Genomic DNA, 20,727 nt, shown 5'->3' on the forward strand with positions numbered 1-20,727 from the left:
GCTGCGGAGTCAAAACATCAAGGTGAGACGCTGACAGGTTCTGTTTCACTTTCTGGTTCTGATCTTTGGAACTGGAACCGATTTAGCCGCCCCCCAAAAAACATTACCAAAACTGGGCGGGGCCAAGAGCAGGTTAGGGCGTGGCCAAGTGGGGGAGGGAAAGGGGGTTAGCGAGTTCACCTGCAGTGACACTGTCTGACCCACAGAGGCAGCACTGAGGCAGTTTCTGACCAAAAACTGCAATTTACATAAAAATTAAACATTTTGAAACACAAAGATAAAACCTTAAGAAGAAATTTAAACAGTTTTAAATACAGCAGGAGATGTGAACTTCATGAAGCAGTTATATAATTTATCATTCTTCAGATAAACTTCCCACAATCCTTTGCTGCATCAGTATCACTGTCACATGACCAACTCCAGAAACAAACAGCAACAAAATGGGAATAATATCAGTTATTAATATCAGTTCAGTTTTATTCATCAAACCGATACTGATATTATTGCTGAAATATTGCAATCTGTAATTTGAAATGATTTAATAATAAAACCTTTAAGATCCAGTGAAGTTCCCGAGTGGTCCGGCTCATAGAACCACCGGTTCTGTTTGTCCCGGTAGTTCTGGTCGCTCTGTGGGAACGCGCTGACGCCAAAGCGAGGGATCTTCGGGAAAACGGGCGACCTGCAGACCATCCTGTGTGTGGCGTCGGCTAAAGACGACGTCACGTACTCCGGCGCGCTCAACGGAGACGTTTACGTGTGGAAAGGCCTGACTGCTGAAGACGGTCCAATCGGCCCACGGGGTGAGCTTCCCATCGCCATGGACTTTAATGATCGACATGTCAGAAACATTATGCAGGATTCATGATTAAAGATGTAGATTTCCTTCAGATTGTGTTTCCTGAAGGTCTCGGTTCCTCCGCAGGCCGGGATCTTCAGCCTGTTTTCCTGTGAGGAAGGATTCGCCACCGGAGGCAGAGACGGCTGCATCCGGCTCTGGGACGCCGACTTCAAACCCGTCACCAAGATCGACCTGAGGGAGGCGGAGCAGGGATACAAGGGTAACTGCAGATGAAAACAAACTGCAGTTTACATGTTAGTTGGATTAACAGTCCCACATCATCATGCTACCTCTACCGTTCTGTATTCCTCTGCATCGTTTTAGTTTTCATATTAACTCCTTCCTGTCTACGGACTCAGGTCTGACCGTGTTTCCTCTGGTCCAGGTGTCCATCCGGAGCGTCTGCTGGCGAGCCGACCGATTCTGGCAGGAACTCAGGACAGCGAGATCTTTGAGGTGAGAGGAACAGAAACGTGTTTCATTCTGCAGCTCAGAGTCTCTAATTGCAGCCATTAAAGGTTTATGAAGGTTAATGTAGATTCATCACCGACTATCAGCCGTAATAAACATTCAGATCCTGCAAATAATTTTTCTGTTCATGGAATATTTTCATGTTCGTTCTGCACCAAATGCTCCTTCATCCCTCACTAAACAAGACTTACATTATCAGTAAATAATTTCATATTTTGTGTTTCAAACAGATCTATGATTATAAAACTGATACACAAACAATTTGACGGTTTGGCAGAAATTAGTTTGCAGCAGGTCCTGGTTTAGAGTTTATCTTTAGTTTTCTCTGAACAGATTTATCAGCAAAAAACATTAAAGCTTAAAGTTTCATTTCCACAGTTCCATCATCAGAGTTTATGTTCATGTGTTCATCTGGTGAGCAGGTGATGGTGCGGGAGCGCGACAAGCCGCTGCTCATCATGCAGGGTCACAGCGAGGGCGAACTCTGGGCTCTGGACGTTCATCCCAAAAAACCTCTGGCTGTAACCGGCAGCGACGACCGATCCATCAGGTGGGAGCTGGGAAACCGTGTCACACTGGGAGCCGCCCAGTAACACCAGTACTGCACTGGGGCAGAGTCAGAATAGTTATAATAGAAATATGATCTAGTGTCCCTCAGAGGGGAAATTCAGGTTGACCAGCAGATGAAGGGTCATGTGAAGGAGAAAATATAAAAACAAAAGATAAGAAATGAGAAACAGTGGAGAGGGAAACTACAGCATGACAGAATTTATTTCATTTCATTTACTCTGCTCTATCAGTAAACTTTGATCTGGAGGAACAACTTCGATCTGAAGACAGATCAGTTTATGTTTAGCCTGAAACGGGGGAGAACCCCCTGAGTGTGTTCTTGTTTTTCTCCCTTAGTGGGAACTTTGGCCTGACTTTACACATACATGTGGGGACCTGTTTATCTGTGGGGACCAAACGTGTGTGTGTGTGTGTGTGTGCGCATGTGTGCATGTGTGTGTGTGTGTGTGTGTGTGTGTGTGTGTGTGTGTGTGTGTGTGGGTGTGTGCGTGCGTGTGTGTGTGTGTGTGGGGGGGGGTGCGTGTGTGTGTGTGTGTGTGTGTGTGTGTGTGTCAGGTTGTGGAGCCTGGTCGACCACGCCCTCATCGCGCGCTGCAACATGGAGGAGGCGGTCCGCAGCGTGGCGTTCAGCCTGGACGGATCCCAGCTGGCTCTGGGGATGAAGGATGGCTCCTTCACCGTGCTGAGAGTCAGGTGAGCCAGACACAGCGCTGAGGCCCGGACCGGCTCCTTGAACCAGAACGGGCCCTCTGAACCAAATTGAACGCTGATGTTTACCCTGTGATGCTAACAGTATGCTAATGTTTACCCTGTGATACTAACCAGATGCTGGTGCTTACTAGCATCATGCTAATGTTTTTCCTGTGATGCTGACTGGATGCCCCGCCCACTCAGGGACATGACGGAGGTCGTCCACATCAAGGACAGGAAGGAGGTGATCCATGAGATGAAGTTCTCTCCAGACGGAGCGTATCTGGCTGTTGGCTCTAATGATGGCCTGGTGGACGTTTACGCCGTCGCCCAGAGATACAAGAAGGTCAGAAAGAATCAGCAGGAAGTGATGTGTGTGTGTTTCCAGAAATATTAAAACCAACCAGACAACTGTTAAAGGAGATAAAAATTCATGCAATCCAGTTTACTGTCCAGTTTTGTCAGATGGTAGAAAGTTTTCTACTGGAGGAAACCCAGCAGGTGTGACTGGCAGCCATCTTTACTCTGGTTCCAGGTGGGAGAATGCAGCAAATCCACCAGTTTCATCACACACCTGGACTGGACTGTGGATGGGAAGATCCTGCAGAGCAACGATGGAGCAGGAGAACGCCTCTTCTACCGGATGCCCAGTGAGTGACGATTGGATCAATGCAATTGATCTGATCTGATGTGATCAATCCGTATCAATTCGATCCAATCTGATCAGATAAATATAATCAGATTAGAGTCTGTAGAGTTTGATCCATCCTTCTCTTCTTCACTGATCGATCAGGTTCCTGCAGTTTAACTTCAGCTGTTTGTTTTTCTGTCTGCTTTCTGTGGATGATGGTTATTGATCATTTCTATAACAACAGCAACATTTGTGGAGATCTGCTTTCCTTCCTCCTGCAGTGGGAAAACCCATCACCAACATCGAGGAGGTGAAAGGTCAGCGCTGGGCCTCCTGGAGCAGCATCCTGGGGTCAGAGGTCAGCGGCATCTGGCCCAAATACTCTGACTCAACGGCCATCAACGCGGTGGACGCCAACCTATCGGCCGGCGTCTTGGTCTCCGGGGACGACCTGGGCCTGGTGAAGCTCTACCGCTTCCCCTGCCTGCGGAGAGGTCGGCTGCTCCGCCTGCAGCTCCGCCTGCAGCTCCGCCTGCGGCTTCGCTCTCAACAATCTGCCTCTCGTTTATCTCCCAGGAGCCAAATTCAAGAAGTACTTGGGCCACTCGGCGCACGTCACCAACGTCCGCTGGTCCAGCGACCTGCAGAGCGTCCTGACCACCGGCGGAGCCGACCACGCCCTCTTCCAGTGGAGGTTCCTGCCGGAGGACGGGGCGGGCGGCGCGCCGGACGCAAACACAGCAGGTGGGACAGCAAGGACAAACTACCTGATGAGTCCTCACTTCCTTCAAGATCCAACAGGATCAATAATCCCAAACCTTCAGAGGGAGCCTGGAGCTGCTACTGGTCATACTGGTCATACTGGTCATACTGGTCATACTGGTCATACTGGTCATACTGGTCATGCTGGTCATGCTGGTTGGTTAAATTAGTTCAGGGTTGGAGTTAAATCGACACATTGTGGGTGAGAAGCTGAAGTTTTGGATCTGTGTGAAACTGGGACAGTTTTTAGAGGAACCAGGACTCGGCCTTGAGGGACTCCCGACCCGATGAGCTTCATAAAAAAAAAAAAAAAAAAAAAAAACACTTGGTATTTTATTCTATGTTTCTGTGTTTTGTGTTTATGATGTAAAGCACTTTGAAATGCCTTGTAGCTGAAATGTGCTATACAAATAAAATTTGATTGATTGATTGATATGAGAGCAGAGCAGAAAAACTGGAAAAATGTCCAGCAACTCCAAGTTCTCTCAGATATCCCGTAATTTGAACGGATTTTCCTTGGATTTACTTTATTCTCCTACCATTCAAACCAGTTCAGATAATATTTTACATCTCTGACCAAGATGATGCCATAAGTTACTGAGATAACCAATCCAAACTAGCACAGTCTAATGGAACATGATGTCACTACAACCTGTTATAAGGACATGAGCACAGAGGTCAAAGGTGAAACCACACAAAGAATCTGTGTCTCTTTGTTTGTCGCTCAGAAAATCTCGGCGACTCCAACAGCGAGGAATCGGACAGCGACGCCTCCGACGTCCCGGAGCTCGACTCGGACATCGAGCAGGAAACGCAGATGAACTACGAGCGGCAGGTGAGACTCTGACCTGACCTTTGACCTGCAGAGGAAGCGCTGCTGCACAGATCCTCCTGCTCGTTGCTCCATCAGCTGATCCACAGGAAGCAGCTGCTGCAGCACTGACTGCAGCCTGATGCTGTGTTTGTGCTGCTGCAGCACTGACTGCAGCCTGATGCTGTGTTTGTGCTGCAGGTCTATAAGGAGGACCTGCCGCAGCTGCAGCAACAGAGCAGAGAGAAGAAGCAGCAGGTCGGATCCCTGAAGAGGCAGAGCGGACCGGACCAGGGCCTGCGCCTGCAGTTTGTTCACGGGTACGTCACCATGGAGACGGGCTGCAGTCTGGATTATTAATCTGGAATAAATCTGATCCACATCGCAAACTCAGATCAAACATTCTGTCTTCAGAGAGAAAATGGTCCAGTCAAAGTTCATCAGATTAAAATCCAGATTGATGTTGAAAGGTTTCAAAATGTCTGGATTAAAGTCCAGTAGAGCCGATCGATTCTGAAGATCAATAACATCAGATTATAATCCATCAATTTAATAAATCCATTTGATTTTATTCACTGAGATCGGAAGGTTAAACTGAACCAGAACCAGATTCTGTTGAAGACCCGGTTTGGACCCAGAATCAGCTGAACCAACAGTAACTCTGAGGTTTAAAACTAACATGGTGTATTAAGGGATGGTTTGGATTAATGCAGTTAAAATGGCCTAGTCAAAGTCCAGACCTGTACCAGCTCAGAATAACTAGAGCAGAACCGTCCCGTATCATCATACCTCCACTGTCGTGCTCGTGTTTGATTTCAACATCTGAGTTCAGCTTCATCCAGACTGGGGTCCGGCGGCCATCTTGAATTTAAAGAGAAGACTGCTGTGTGTGTGTCCAGTTACCGTGGTTACGACTGCAGGAACAACCTGTTCTACGCCCAGAGCGGTGAGGTGGTGTACCATGTGGCCGCGGTGGGCGTGGTCTACAACCGGCAGCTGCACAGCCAGCGGTTCTACCTCGGCCACGACGACGACATCCTGAGCCTCAGGTCCATCCACTGAAGGACTACGCCGCTACGGACAGGTGGACAGAGACAGGCAGAGAGACGGAGACAGAGAGAGAGACAAAGAGAGAGAGACAGAGAGACAGAGAGACAGAGAGACAGAGAGAGAGAGAGAGAGAGAGAGACAGAGAGAGATAGATTTGATTTTTAAAAACTCATTATTCACTCAGTGATGATACACATAACATAAACATTCACCACAATTTCAAATTAACACATTCATAAATGATAATTTGGAATTATTTAAAGTAAATAAAACACCTTCATAATCCCAAATATTTTGAAAAACATTTAGTTCATCCACATTTAAATAATATTTATACTCTAACATCACTCTTGCTCTGACCATACTCTTAAAGAGTTTTGCACAATCAGTATTTTGTTCATTATTAATTTTAAATTTCCTACTCAAATAGATTGCAAGCTTTGATTGACCAAGAAAAAAATTTAACAGTCGTCCAATTTTCTTCTTTTTTTTCTATATAAGAAACCAAAAATAAAAGACTGTTCTGTAAAGCTTTCTCCAAATAATTTCCAAATATTTCTTAATAATGTAAATAAATCTATTAACCTAAAACATTGTACAAAACAATGAAAGATTGTTCTCTTAATGAACAAAAAGGACATTTATCTGACACACCAGGATTAATAATAGAAACAAAAGCATTAACTGCAATAATTCCATGCAAAATTCTCCACTGTAGATCACCAACATTTTTAGTCAATGGTGGTTTATAAAGTAATCCCCATACAGGTTTAAACTCAAAACCGACTTTGAAAAAATCTCTCCAAGGAGTATCTTTTTTATCTTTTAATTTTACTTTGTTCAAAGCCTTTACACATTTCATATATAATATCTTTCCATTCACAGAGTCCAAAAGTGTCCATTCTTTTTTATCTTTCTGTAAAAAGAGTCCAGAACATTCAAGATCTTTCAATTGTGGCTTAACACACAACTTAAAGAATGGATCAGCTTTATCAGGCGTTATCAAACCATCCTTTTATGAGTCTTTTATCATCTTCTGATAACATCCGCTTAAATGTCGCCAGCATAGTGCCTACACTTCTTAAAGAGTGAATCTCCAATCTTCGAGCCAAGGAAACAGCATCATTCATTCCAGATCCAACAAGTTCAAGCAGATGTCTCAACGTAACCACCCCTCTTTTCATCAACAGTTCAGGAATCATAACCATGTTGTCCCAAGCTGAACCCAAACGAGATCCCTTGAGCACGGGTTCACGTAACAACCAATGTAAAGATGTGGATGTCCCATCTCTCTTTGTTTCCATGAGGTTCCAAGCTTTTAACACACTCACATAAAACGGTGATAAACACTTTACACAATATTTTGAAAGGTCCATAATGAACAACATTTTACCAAAACCTAAATTACCAACTTTTGAAAAAATAAACTCTGTGACATGCCTCCACAAAACATTTTGATCACCATACAAAAACTCTGTAAAAACTGTAACCTAAATGCTGCTTTCCGACTTTCTAAATGAATCAAACCTTGCCCTCCTTCTTCCTTTGACAAAAACAAAACACTCTGAGGGACCCAATGTAATCTGTCCCAAAAGAAATTCAAAATGATTGTCTGAAGTTTTACCAGAAGACCTGGTGGGGGTTCTAGAACAGATAAGCGGTGCCACAGAGTTGAAGTTACCAAATTATTAATAATTAGTGTACGACCTCTGTAAGAGACTCGTGGCAAAAGCCAGTGCCATTTCTTTAATTTACCCTCCATCAGTTCAAGAAAACCTTCCCAATTTTTCATTACTTGAAATTGATCTCCCAGATAAACACCCAAATATTTAAAACCATTTTTCGACCACTTTAATTCATCAGGTAATTTAGGTTCTTGTTTTGTCCATTTACCAACTAACAAAGCTTTACTCTTGCTCCAATTGACTTTGGATGAAGAAATTTTCCCAAAACACTCAATAATTTTGTTTAAAATAAAGACATCTGACTCTTTTGTGATTGCCACAATAATATCATCCACATATGCAGAAAGTTTAAAAGGTAAAGATATTTCATTTAAATTCACCCCCTGTAACTTTTTCCTGATTTGACATAACAAAGGTTCAATGGTCAAAGAATACAACATTCCTGACATTGCACAACCTTGGCGAATACCTCTCTTTACAATAAAAGGTGCACTTAACCACCATTGACTTTCAATACACTTTCAATGCCACAATAAGGGTTTTAATCATGGCAATGAACCCAGAGGAGAAACCAAAAGCCTTCAAACTATTCCATAAATACTGGTGCTCCACTCGATCAAATGCCTTTTCTTGGTCAATAGAAATTAGACCAAAGTTTAAATCCAATAAATTAGAGAGGTCCAAATAATCTCGAATTAAAGTTATGTTGTCTCTTATTGATCTGCCAGGGATGCAATAGGACTGATCAATATGTACAACTTGATCCATCACTTTTCTCAATCTGCATGCCAGAACCTTTGAGAAGATCTTATAGTCTGTACACAGAAGACTGACCGGTCTCCAGTTCCTTATTTCATAAAGATCACCCTTCTTAGGAAGAAGAGTGAGCACAGCTCTTCGACAACTAAGGGGTAACATTCCCCTTGCCACGCTGTCATTGAGGACTTCCAAGAGATCTTCAGCCAGAACAGGCCAACACGACTTATAAAACTCCACAGGCAAGCCGTCTATTCCTGGAGCTTTGCCATTTTCCATGCTCAGCAGCGCCTCCTGCAGTTCATCCAACGTTATGGCATGCTCCAAAACAACATTGTCATTGTCTGACACCTTTGGCAAGTCTTTAAGAAATTCTTCTGTTATCACAGAGTTTTATCTGTAATCACTGGCATATAATGTAGAGAAAAAGTCCACAGCTCTTTTCCGCAGGTCAGTAGGATCCGTCAATTCTTTCCCTTCTTCAGATCTTAAGCAATGGATGAAACGATTTTGTCCATTTTTTTCCTCCAAACTGAAGAAGAATTTTGAAGGAGCATCCATTTCAGAGATACTTTGAAAACGTGAACGTACCAGAGCTCCCTGTGCTCTGACCCCAAGCAGATCAGCCAAAGCAGCTTTTTTTTGTTTGAGCGCCTGAATATGGCCTCGATTTTCTGTGGACTCACAAAAAACCTGAAGTTCCACAATTTCAGTCTCTAATTTTTCAATAGATTTCACCATTTCTCTTGTGACATTGTGAGTGTATTGATTACAAAACTGCTGAATTTTAATTTACCAATATCCCACCACTGCTGTACAGATGTAAATTGACATTTCATACGTCTCCACTGTTTCCAAAAATACAAAAATCCTTTTTTAAAACAACCATCATTTAACAAAACGGTGTTAAAATGCCAATATGCACTCTTAAGTTTAAAATTATTTATAAACACATTCCCTATGATCATACAATGATCAGAAAAACCCACTGGACACATAGTGCATGATCTAAATATTTGTGACTGATGTCCAAAACAATAAAATCTATCTAACCTTGCCAAAGTTATATAATTCTCTTTATAATGAGCCCAGGAATATTGCCTTATGTTTCCATTTTTAAGACGCCATACATCAGCTAAATCATAAGTTTCAATAATATGTTTCAAAATTCTCCTTGAATGTAAATGTGGCTCCAAATGATTCCTATCTAAATCATCTGTTGTACAATTAAAATCACCCCCTAAAATTAAATATTCTGTTGACCCACACTTTAAAAGTGTATTTGCCAACTCTTCTAAGAAAACACAGCGTTCACTTGGATTCACAGGAGCATATACATTTAGTAAAATCAACTTTATATTTTCATATTTAACAATAACTTTTAACAATCTTCCAGATACAACATCTTCAATTTCAATAGACACTGGAAGAAAATTTCTTGAGAAAAGAATAGCTACTCCTGCACTTAGTGAAGTTTTATGACTCAGAACAAGATTTCCATCCCATTCTTTGTTCCAATCAACTTCATTATCAACGTTGCTATGAGTCTCTTGAGCAAAAGCTATGTCAACGCCTTTAGACTTTAAAAGTTCAAAATACACAGCCCTTTTTTTCACATCCCTTGCACCATTAAGGTTCAAAGATGATATTTTAAATCTACTCATAATCACATAGAAAAAGATCCAAAGAAACAAGAAAAAACAGCATCTAAACTGCTTTTTAATTTTCATATTACTTAATACGAGCTCTGACTTTTTGCACAAGTTTTCGAAGTCTATATACTTCAGTGTCCCTTAGCCCATCAGAAGTCCTTTGTCTCATTAACCATTTAACTGAGTCAACAAACAATTTTTTATTAGGAAAAAAATCATCTATGACCACATCCCGTTTCCCTTTTGTCACTTCCAAAAACCTTCTAATCTGTTCTAGACTGTAGCCATTAGTACTCTGGCCATCAGGAATAGAGGAATCAGAAGATTCTCTGTCACTATCAGAGTCACAAAAGGTCTCTGAATCACTTTCTTTCCCACTCTTTTCAAACTGACTCTTTTTAGGTTTCACCCCTTTCGGTCCTTTAGATTTCTTTTAGTGTTTGGCACTTTGAAAACACTTTCATCATCCCTAATCAGACTTCCTTCACTGTGAACTAAATCATCAAAATCCATTTCTTCTTGTAATCCTTCAGGTGTGGTCGTTTGACTCTCTTCAGTTCTTTCAACAGAACTAATGACATCCTCAATGTCACGTTCTGCAACATTTGACAGCTTTTGCTCTCCAGTTGAAACTCCTTCCTCATCATTCATTTCTTGAGCTCCTTCCTCACCGGCAGCTACCGGGTCTGCCTCCCCAGCATCAGCCTCCGGAGCTCCGTCCCCAACTGCGCCCACTGGAGCTCCATTCACCGTATCCGCTGGTGTCATCAGCTCTGGATTTTCGTTAACCTGAACAGTCTCCTTTTGAACCTTTTCAGGGCAGTTTCGGACTGAATGTCCCTCCTGATTACATCCAAAACACCTCACCGTTTCCGTTGTCGCAAAAAATAGTATAATCAAAACCGTCAACCTTAAATTTCATCACTATGCTCAGTTCCTCAATATCACTTTTAAGAATCATAAACACTTGTCTTCTAAAAGACACAACATGTTTCAACTTCGGTGATTTGCAACCGGAAGGGAGCATTTTCATTGCTGACACGATCTGACCGTGACGTGACAATTCCTTCAGTAACACTTTGTCACTAATGAAAGGCGGCAAATAAGACAAGATGATCTTTTTTGCAGGGTTTATTAAAGGGAAAAACAGTAGTTTGTGTATTTCTCAAAACAATTCCCCTCTCAACTACGCTGTTCACCTTTTCAATTGAGTCCAAAATAAAACCACTGCATTGTTCTTTCTGGACGCTGCTTTCACACTTTCACATCCGACAATTTCCCCAACAGCCAAACCTCAACCGAGAAATCCACGCCAACCGGTATTTTAATACCGTGTCTTCGTGAAAGGCTCCTAAAGCCTGCAGAACCATAACTTTTCCCGGCCATCGCACCAAGCTAAAAAGCTTGGTGCAGCCGAAAAAAACCTATCAAAAACACCAATAAAAACAGAATGTTTAAAGTGCGAAAAAAAGTGAAACACCACTGTGAAAAGTGAAAGTTTAAACCTTTGGAAAACCTCACACTCGTCCTCCTTCCACTCCACACATGCAGCAGCAGACGCTCACGCATGCGCACTCCAGAGAGAGAGAGAGAGAGAGAGAGACAGAGAGAGAGAGAGAGAGAGAGAGAGAGAGACAGACGAGAGAGAGAGAGAGAGAGAGAGAGAGAGAGAGAGAGAGAGAAAGAGAGCGAGAGGGAGGGAGGGACAGACAGAGAGAGAGAGAGAGAGAGAGAGGGGAGAAGGAGAGAGAGAGAAAGAGAGACAGAGACAGAGAGAGAGAGAGAGAGAGACAGAGAGACAGAGAGAGAGACTGAGAGAGAGACAGAGAGACAGAGAGACGGAGAGAGAGACAGAGACAGAGAGACAGAGAGAGAGACAAGGAGGGACAGAGGCTCGTCTTCCAGAGTCTTTCTGAGCAACATTTTTCTTTCTGCTTCTCTTTTCTTCTTCTCGCTGTTAGTTAGTTTGATCTGCTGGTTTAAGGGATTTTTCTCTTAAATCTTTAGAATCACAGTTTAATGTGATCAAAACTGTGATTAAATATAATCATTGTTGCCTGAACTGTGACAGTTTGTAATGTAGACATGAAGCCTTTCGGTCTCAGGTCAGCTTGAGGAGGGTCGGTAAACCCTGACCGGGTCCAGACTGTCCGTCCTGCTGTCCGTCTGTCTGCAGGTGGGCAGAGACCCGGCCGTCCACGTCTGGGACATCCAGAGCCTGAAGTGTCTGTCCCTGCTGAGGGGTCACCACCAGAGGGGCGTCTGCGCTCTCGACTTCTCAGGTGAAGATGAAAGTTTTGATCTGATCTCTGTGTGAAATCGATTCAAACTTTCTCTTCCTTCAATATGAATCATGCAGTAAAAAACATTTCATTTCTGGCTGTTAATATTTCTTTACTCTTATTTTATGGTTTATGTGAAACTGTTGGAGCTGGATGCTCCTTTGACCTCTGACCTCTCGGCCTCCTGATCCGTTCTCTGTTTGTCCCTCCAGCTGACGGGAAAACTCTGGTTTCTGTTGGAGTGGATGACGAACATTCGATCGTAGTTTGGGACTGGAAACGAGGAGAGAACTGGCAACAGCTCGGTACGGAAAACCAGACAGGACAAAAAACTGAGAAACTGCTGAAAACCAGATAAAATGTAAAATAAACCTCAGAAACAGGATTAAAGTCTGAAATATGTCTTTAGTTCTGCTGATGGATCCAACGCTCTGATTGTCAGTTTAAAAATATTCTGATTATAAAACACATTCAGTTATTTAAATCTGGCTTTTATTTTTAGAGAAAGCTCGTTTATTTTTGGCAGCATCTATTTTTATATTTCTTTGTTTCTGTCTTCAAATCAAACATCATGTTGCTCAGTTCTGACCCAAACTGTCTGGTTCTGGTCAGTTCTGACGACAGAACCTCTGATTGGATCTGCAGAGACAGAAGTAAGACATTAGAGACGGAGGACTTGTCCTGACTCGTCCGTCCTGTTTCAGGGGACAGAAGGACAAAATCTTTGTGGTGAAATGTAACCCAGTGGTGATGGACAGACTGGTGACAGTGGGAATCAAACACATCCGGTTCTGGCAGCATGCAGGTAACACACACACACACACACACACACACCACAAACACACACACACACACACACACACACACACACACACACTGATTACTGCAAATAAAATGATTGGCACTTAAATAAGTTTTAATTATTGTGAAATAATAGAAATCAATAAACAAATCAGATCTGCATTGATTTCAATAAAATGATCAACAATAGATATTATTTTATTTCCTTCCTTTCTGCTGATTTTTCATCTTTTTCTCTTAAAGCAGCTTTAATTTTTGTCTCCTGCTCTTCCTGCTCCGTCCTCCAGGGGGCGGCCTGACCTTCAGGCGCGGTGCGTTCAGGAGCGTGGGGCGTCCAGAGACCATGATGTCGGTGTGTTACGGCCACAGCGAGGCGCTGGTTTTCTCCGGCGCCGCCAACGGAGACGTTTACATCTGGAAGGAGCCGATCCTGCTGAAGACGGTGAAGGCTCACGACGGGCCGGTGTTCACCATGTTCTCCCTGGACAAGGTGACGGATGGAGGGATGGAGGGATGAGGGATGGAGGGATGGAGGGATGGAGGGATGGGAGGATGGAAGGATGGGAGGGATGGGAGGATGGAGGGATGGAGGGATGGAAGGATAGAGGGATGGAGGGATGGAGGGATAGGGATGAGGGATGAGGGATGGAGGGATGAGGGATGAGGGATGGAGGGATGAGGGATGGAGGGATGAGGGATGGGAGGATGGAGGGATGGAGGGATGGGAGGATGGAGGGATGGAGGGATGGAGGGATGGAGGGATGGAGGGATGGAGGGATGGAGAGATGGAGGGATGGAGGGATGGGAGGATGGAGGGATGGAGGGATGGTGGGGTGGAGGGATGGAGGGATGGAGGATGGAGAGATGGAGGGATGGAGGGATGGGAGGATGAGGGATGGAAGGATAGAAGGATGGAGGGATGGAGGTTGGAGGATGGAGGGATGGAGGGATGAGGGATGAAGGGATGGAGGGATGAGGGATGGAGGATGAGGGATGAGGGATGGAGGGATGGAAGGATAGAAGGATGGAGGGATGGAGGTTGGAGGATGGAGGGATGGAGGGATGAGGGATGAAGGGATGGAGGGAGAGATGGAGGGATGAGGGATGGAGGGATGGAGGGATGGAGGTTGGAGGGATGGAGGATGGAGGGATGAAGGGATGGAGGGATGAGAGATGGAGGGATGAGGGATGGAGGGATGAAGGGATGGAGGGATGAGAGATGGAGGATGGAGGATGAGAGATGGAGGGATGGAAGGATAGAAGGTTGGAGGGATGGAGGTTGGAGGATGGAGGGATGGAGGGATGAGGGATGGAGGGATGGATGATGGAGGGAGGATCGTTCTTACAGCAGATCTCACTCAGCAGATCTTATAACTTCAGATTTTTTCCGGTTCTTTTATTTTCGGTCTATTTCCAGTAAATCTGCAGATCCGGTTCTAGAACCAGAACCAGATCCAGTTGAACGGTTCACACAGATCCTGGTTTTAATATAATAACACAGTTGATGATTCAGCTGCTGGTTTTTAATCTTTTGAAGGTTTATTGATCCGTTTGGAGATTTATTGATCCGTTGGGAGGTTTATTGATCCGTTGGTAGGTTCATTGATCCGTTTGGAGGTTTATTGATCCGTTGGAGGTTTATTGATCCGTTGGGAGGTTTATTGATCCGTTTGGAGGTTTATTGATCCGTTTGGAGGTTTATTGATCCGTTTGGAGGTTTATTGATCCGTTTGGAGGTTTATTGATCCGTTTGGGAGGTTTATTGATCCGTTTGGAGGTTTATTGATCCGTTGGGAGGTTTATTGATCCGTTTGGAGGTTTATTGATCCGTTTTGGAGGTTTATTGATCCGTTTGGAGGTTTATTGATCCGTTGGGAGGTTTATTGATCCGTTTGGAGGTTCATTGATCCGTTGGGAGGTTTATTGATCCGTTTCTCCTGCTCTTCTCTCCCTCGGGATGAAATCTGTCATTCAGCTCGATTCTCTCCTGGTTCAGGGTTTCGTTACGGGAGGGAAAGACGGAGTGGTGGAGCTGTGGGACGACATGTTCGACCGCTGCCTGAAGACGTACGCCATCAAGAGGACGGCTCTGTCCCCGGGGTCAAAAGGTGAAGGATGGACGGATGTTATGTTGTCGTTATTGGACAGATCTGTCCTGTCAGGTTCAGAGGACGAGGAAAACAACAGAAACTGAGATTTTATGTGTTATTAAAATCTCACATAAAAACACAAAAGTGTCTTAATGTTACCATGTTTCATGTTGTTGCATCGTTATTGATAAATATTCCTTTTGTTGAAATCATCAGTAACTTTTATTTCAAGTGATATTTTACTCAAAGTACCAGGATTCATGTCGCAGGTAAATGTCGCCCCCATGTGGACATGTGGTGACATGTCAACATGTTTAGATCTGATTCAGAGACACTAAATGTTTCCTGCTGGTTGAAAATTCTGGGTTCTGATCCGGCCCAGGAGCTCTCTGGTTCTCCAATGTTGGCTCCAGTAACCAGTAACCAGTCTGAACTGGTTTGTGTGTGACCAGGCCTTTCTGCTGGAGGACAACCCGTCCATCAGAGCATCACTCTGGCCACGGACACATCCTGGTCGGCACCAAGAACGGAGACGTTCTGGAGATCGACAAGACCGGACCCATGACCCTGCTGGTGCAGGTGGGAACACTGGGAGTCAGAACCAGTTACATCCAGTCAGAACCAGTCAGAACCAGTTACATCCAGTCAGAACCAGTTACATCCAGTCAGAACCAGTCAGAACCTGTTAGAACAGTCAGAACCAGTCGAACCATGGACCCACTGGGTCCTAATAAACTCTAAGCTAAAGGTACATTTCTGACCCAAACTCCAGCTCAATATAAAGTAACCTCTGGGTTCCGGCTCCAGGTCCACTTTGACCCGGTCCGCTTTGACCCAGTCCGCTTTGACCCGGTCCGGACCAGCAGGTGATGAATGTTGCTTCTTCCTGACATTATGGACTTTATGTTTAACAGTTCAGAGTCTGAAGCCTTTTATTCATCGGATGTTTCAGGTTTATGTTTCCAGTAAAACTTTAAACAGGAAGTTCAGTTGATTGTAACAGGAAGTGGTTCTGATCTGGTTCTGTTTCATGGTAAACGGGTCGGTATCGTGGTCCAGACGGGTCTCTGTGGGTGTGCAGGGTCACATGGAGGGCGAGGTGTGGGGTCTGGCCGCCCATCCGCTGCTTCCCGTCTGCGTCACCGTCAGTGACGACAAAACGCTGCGACTGTGGGAGACGTCGGCCAACCACCGCATGGTGGCGTCCGCAAGCTGAAGAAGAGAGGTCAGAACCGGAACCGACGGAACCCGCGGTTCTGCCGCTCGGTGGTTGCACCCACCGAGCCGTGGGTCCGACCTGCTGTGGTTCTTCGCAGGCGGCCGCTGCTGCTCCTTCTCTCCTGACGGCAAAGCGCTGGCGGTGGGGCTGAGAGCGACGGCGCCGTCCTGGTGGTGAACGGCGACACGCTGGAGGATCTGCTGAGCTTCCACCACCGTAGGGACGCCATCTCCTGACTGCGCTTCAGCCCAGGTACCGACCCCAGACCCGGTTCTGCCCAGGTACCGACCCAGACACGGTTCAGCCCAGGTACCGACCCAGACCCGGTTTCTGCCCAGGTACCGACCCAGACCCGGTTCTGCCCAGGTACCGACCCAGACCAGGTTTTCTGCCCAGGTACCGACCCAGACCCGGTTCTGCCCAGGTACCAACCCAGATACTGACTCAGGTATCGACCCAGACCCGGTTCTGCCCAGGTACCGACCCAGACCCGGTCAGCCCAGGTACTGACCCAGACCCGGTTTCAGCCCAGGTATCGACCCAGACCCGTTTCTGCCCAGGTATCGACCAGACCGGTTCTGCCAGGTACCGACCCAGACCCGATTCAGCCCAGGTACTGACCCAGACCCGGTTCAGCCCAGGTACTGACCAGACCCGATTCAGCCCAGGTATCGACCCAGACCCGGTTCTGCCCAGGTACTGACCCAGACCCGGTTCTGCCCAGGTATCGACCCAGACCCGGTTCTGCCCAGGTACCGACCCAGACCCGGTTCTGCCCAGGTACTGACCCAGACCCGGTTCTGCCCAGGTACTGACCCAGACCCGGTTCTGCCCAGGTATCGACCCAGACCCGGTTCTGCCCAGGTACTGACCCAGACCCGGTTCAGCCCAGGTACCGACCAGACCCGGTTCTGCCCAGGTACCGACCCAGACCGGTTCTGCCCAGGTACCGACCCAGACCCGGTTCAGCCCAGGTACCGACCCAGACCCAGTTCTGCCCAGGTACCGACCAGACCCGGTTCTGCCCAGGATCGTCTCAAACTGTCACCACAGATTATGTTTTGAGTGAAAGTTGCTCTTTCAGGTTTTTATCAGTTTAAACTGATTTTGTTTTTATTTCGATTAATTTTCTTATCTTGTCTTCTGATTTTTGACTGGAATATTTTCTTAGTTGCTTTTCTTCCACATCCTGTTCATTTTTCTGGAAGATTTTCAGAGGAATTAAAGTTTCTGTTTCTTTGCATCAATTTCCAGATTATTTTTATTAAACTGTCTTTATTCTCATGTTGACCAAACCGGTTTGTCCAGAACCAGAACCAGAACCAGAGGGAAATGGTTCCTCTGTCTCTGCTCCAGATCCAGGTAAATACCTGGCCGTGGCGTCACATGACAGCTTCGTTGACATCTACCACGTGTTGAGCACCAAGCGGGTCGGGATCTGCAAAGGAGCGTCCAGCTACATCACACACATGACTGGGACGCGCGAGGTAAACCACTTCCTGTCTCCCGTGGATCCGAGACGTCAGAACACGAGCCGGGTCACATGAAGTCACAAGAAACTATTAGATTGGACTTTTGTTCAGTGTTGTGTTTCATAACTTCCTCAATATTCCTACAGAAACCACTTCCTTCCTTTCTTCCTTTCCTTCCATCTTCCTTCCTTCTTTTCTTCCTTCCTTTCTTCTTCCATCCTCCTTCCTTTCTTCCTTCCATCCTTCCTTCCTTCCTTCCTTCCTTCCATCCATCCATCCTTCCTTCTTTCCTTCTTTCCATCCTTCCTTCCTTCCTTCCATCTTTCCTTCCTTCCTTTCTTCCTTCCTTCCATCCTTCCTTCCTTCCTTCTATCCTTCCTTCCTTTCTTTCTTCCTTCCTTCAGCCAATCAGCTTCCTTTCCTGTAACTATGGTGATGTCTCTCCCTGTGTGACACGGTGCAGGTAAACTGCTGCAGGTGACACTGGAGCCAAGGAGCAGCTGTTCTTCGAAGCTCCCAGAGGAAGAAGACAAACCATCCAGAACTCTGAGGTGAGTCTCTGCATGCGGACCGGACCGGACCGGACCGGACCGGACCGGACTGGACCGGACCGAACTGGACCGGACCGAACTGGACCGGACTGGACCGGTCAACAGGAATGTGGTGATGTGGAGCATGTTCTGTCGTCAGCATGTTCCATCAGCATCTTGCTGTAAAATCTCAGGCTCATGTTGTATCAAAGCTCTTGAACACAACATGGTTTGATCCGTTTCCTGTTTTCAGCTGAACTTTAGTCTTTTCAGTCGTGCTTTCAATAAATCAGACGGATCCACAGCTCTCCTGGTTCACGCTGCGCTCCAGCTGAACTCAGATCAGCCCAGGTACCGACCCGGACCCGGTTCTGCCCAGGCCTTTCAAAGTTGGATTTCCCACTAGGAAACTGGAGCAACTCTGACTAACTCCAGTTACGACTTGTTGGGTTGAGTTGTGTTCCAACATGGCGGCTCCTCGCCTTCACAGAATGAGTCTGAAACCAGCAGACAGGTTTTTTAGTCTGCAGCTGTAAACCCAACAAATCAGAAGTGGAGTTTGGTTAAAGAAACTTTATAAGAACAATGTTGGAAACCATGTTTTTGGGCGACGCCATGTTGGAATTTGGGCTTCTTTTCTGGAGCGCCGATACTTTGGGTCTGAGGTCGAATCCAGCTCAGTTCCTGTTTCTCAGCTAAATGGACAAAACTGAAGATCTGAACCAAATCAGAGACAAAATGTTGAGTTTATTTCTTCCTGTATTCACAGCAGCCATGAATTAAAGGTTTCAGTTTTAGCCTCAAACGGGTCAGGTTCTGTTGGGCTTTACCCTGTCTGCTCTCTGCGTGTGTGTGTGCAGCTGGAGTGGGTGGACTGGTCCGGTTGCACCTGTGTTCTGGGCTCCAGCTGTGAGGGAATATGGCCGACTCACAGTGACATCACCGACATCAACGCGGCGTCGCTCACCAGAGACCGAACGCTGCTCGCCACTGGAGACGACTTCGGCTTCCTGAAGCTGTTCAGCTACCCAGTCAGAGTACGACACCCCCCCCCCCCCCCCCCCACACACACACACACACACACACACATACACACACACACACACACACACACACACACACACACACACACACACACACACACACAGAGACAGGATTCAGAGATCTTTGTGAAGATGTTTAGTTGGATGGTTTTCAGTGGCTCCTCTCTCCATCAGGGTCAGTTCGCCCGGTTTAAGCGCTACGTCGGCCACAGCGCTCAGGTGACCAACGTCCGCTGGGCTCAGGATGACTCCGCCCTGCTGACGGTGGGCGGAGCCGACACCGCCCTGATGATCTGGGCCAGGGAGCGAGGAGGCGGAGTCGACAGAGAGCTGGACCCTCCGCCGGGCGTGGACAGCGAGGAGTCAGAGGACGACATCGAGGAGGACGGAGGTGGGACTGAACTCTCTGACTGGTTCCTCTGGTTCCTCTGACTGGTTCCTCTGGTTCCTCTGACTGGTTCCTCTGGGTCCTCTGACTGGTTCCTCTGGTTCCTCTGACTGGTTCCTCTGGGTCCTCTGACTGGTTCCTCTGGTTCCTCTGACTGGTTCCTCTGATTGGTTCCAGTGAAACTCTGAGATTTTCCACCCATTCAGCCGCCCTGCTTCCTGGTTTCTGATGTCATTTCCTGTGCTGCAGGTTACGACAGTGACGTTGCCAGAGAGAAGACGGTGGATTATGTGACCAAGATGTTTGCGGTGAGCATCAGAGAGATGAGAGGAACCAAACCTCCCCAGCAGCTGAAGGAGCTTTCTGCTGAGGAGAGGTAGGAGCCGGAAACATGGCGCTCTGATTCATGGACGACGGTTTGAATCCTGCAGACGTTGCTGCTTTGATTCAGAGTTTATGAAAACTGCTGATGACTTCACTGCCCAGGAGGAGATGACTCAGCAGGAAAATGTTTCACAAAGTGATAATCTGGCCAGATTCCAGATACAAATGAGAGAAACTCATTAATTTAATTACTATTTAAACTGTGCAGCAGGGGAACATTTACCTTCCTGAGAGTCTGAAACCAGGCTCCCCCTAGCGTCTAACGCTGGTACTGCACCACCAGAGAGTCTGACCTTTAAACTACTGGAGCTGACCTTTAATCAATCTGCTGCTCTCTTCCTCTTCCTCTTCCTCTTCCTCTTCTGTTCCTGTTCTGTGGGAATCAACGTCGGTATTTGTATCCTCTGCATGATCTGTGACTGTTTCACTCCTCCAGCACTGAAAGCTGCTTTCAGTTCATCAGCGGTTCCTTAAAGGTCCGGATCCATCCTCAGGTTAACACCTGTTACCTGGTTAACACCTGTTACCTGGTAACAGGTGTTAACCAGGTAACCCCTCCATCCATCCATCCATGAGATGGATGGATCCATCCATCCATC

At 46.1% G+C, this 20,727-nt stretch overlaps 1 pseudogene; it reads left to right on the forward strand.

The window, feature by feature from the left end:
• Window positions 1–20,727, forward strand: part of LOC129354224 (echinoderm microtubule-associated protein-like 6) — a 37,991-nt pseudogene that overhangs the window by 7,254 nt on the left and 10,010 nt on the right.

This window comes from Poeciliopsis prolifica, unplaced genomic scaffold, assembly GCF_027474105.1.
Source record: "Poeciliopsis prolifica strain line A6 unplaced genomic scaffold, Auburn_PproV2 SCAFFOLD106, whole genome shotgun sequence".
Lineage (NCBI taxonomy): Eukaryota > Metazoa > Chordata > Actinopteri > Cyprinodontiformes > Poeciliidae > Poeciliopsis > Poeciliopsis prolifica.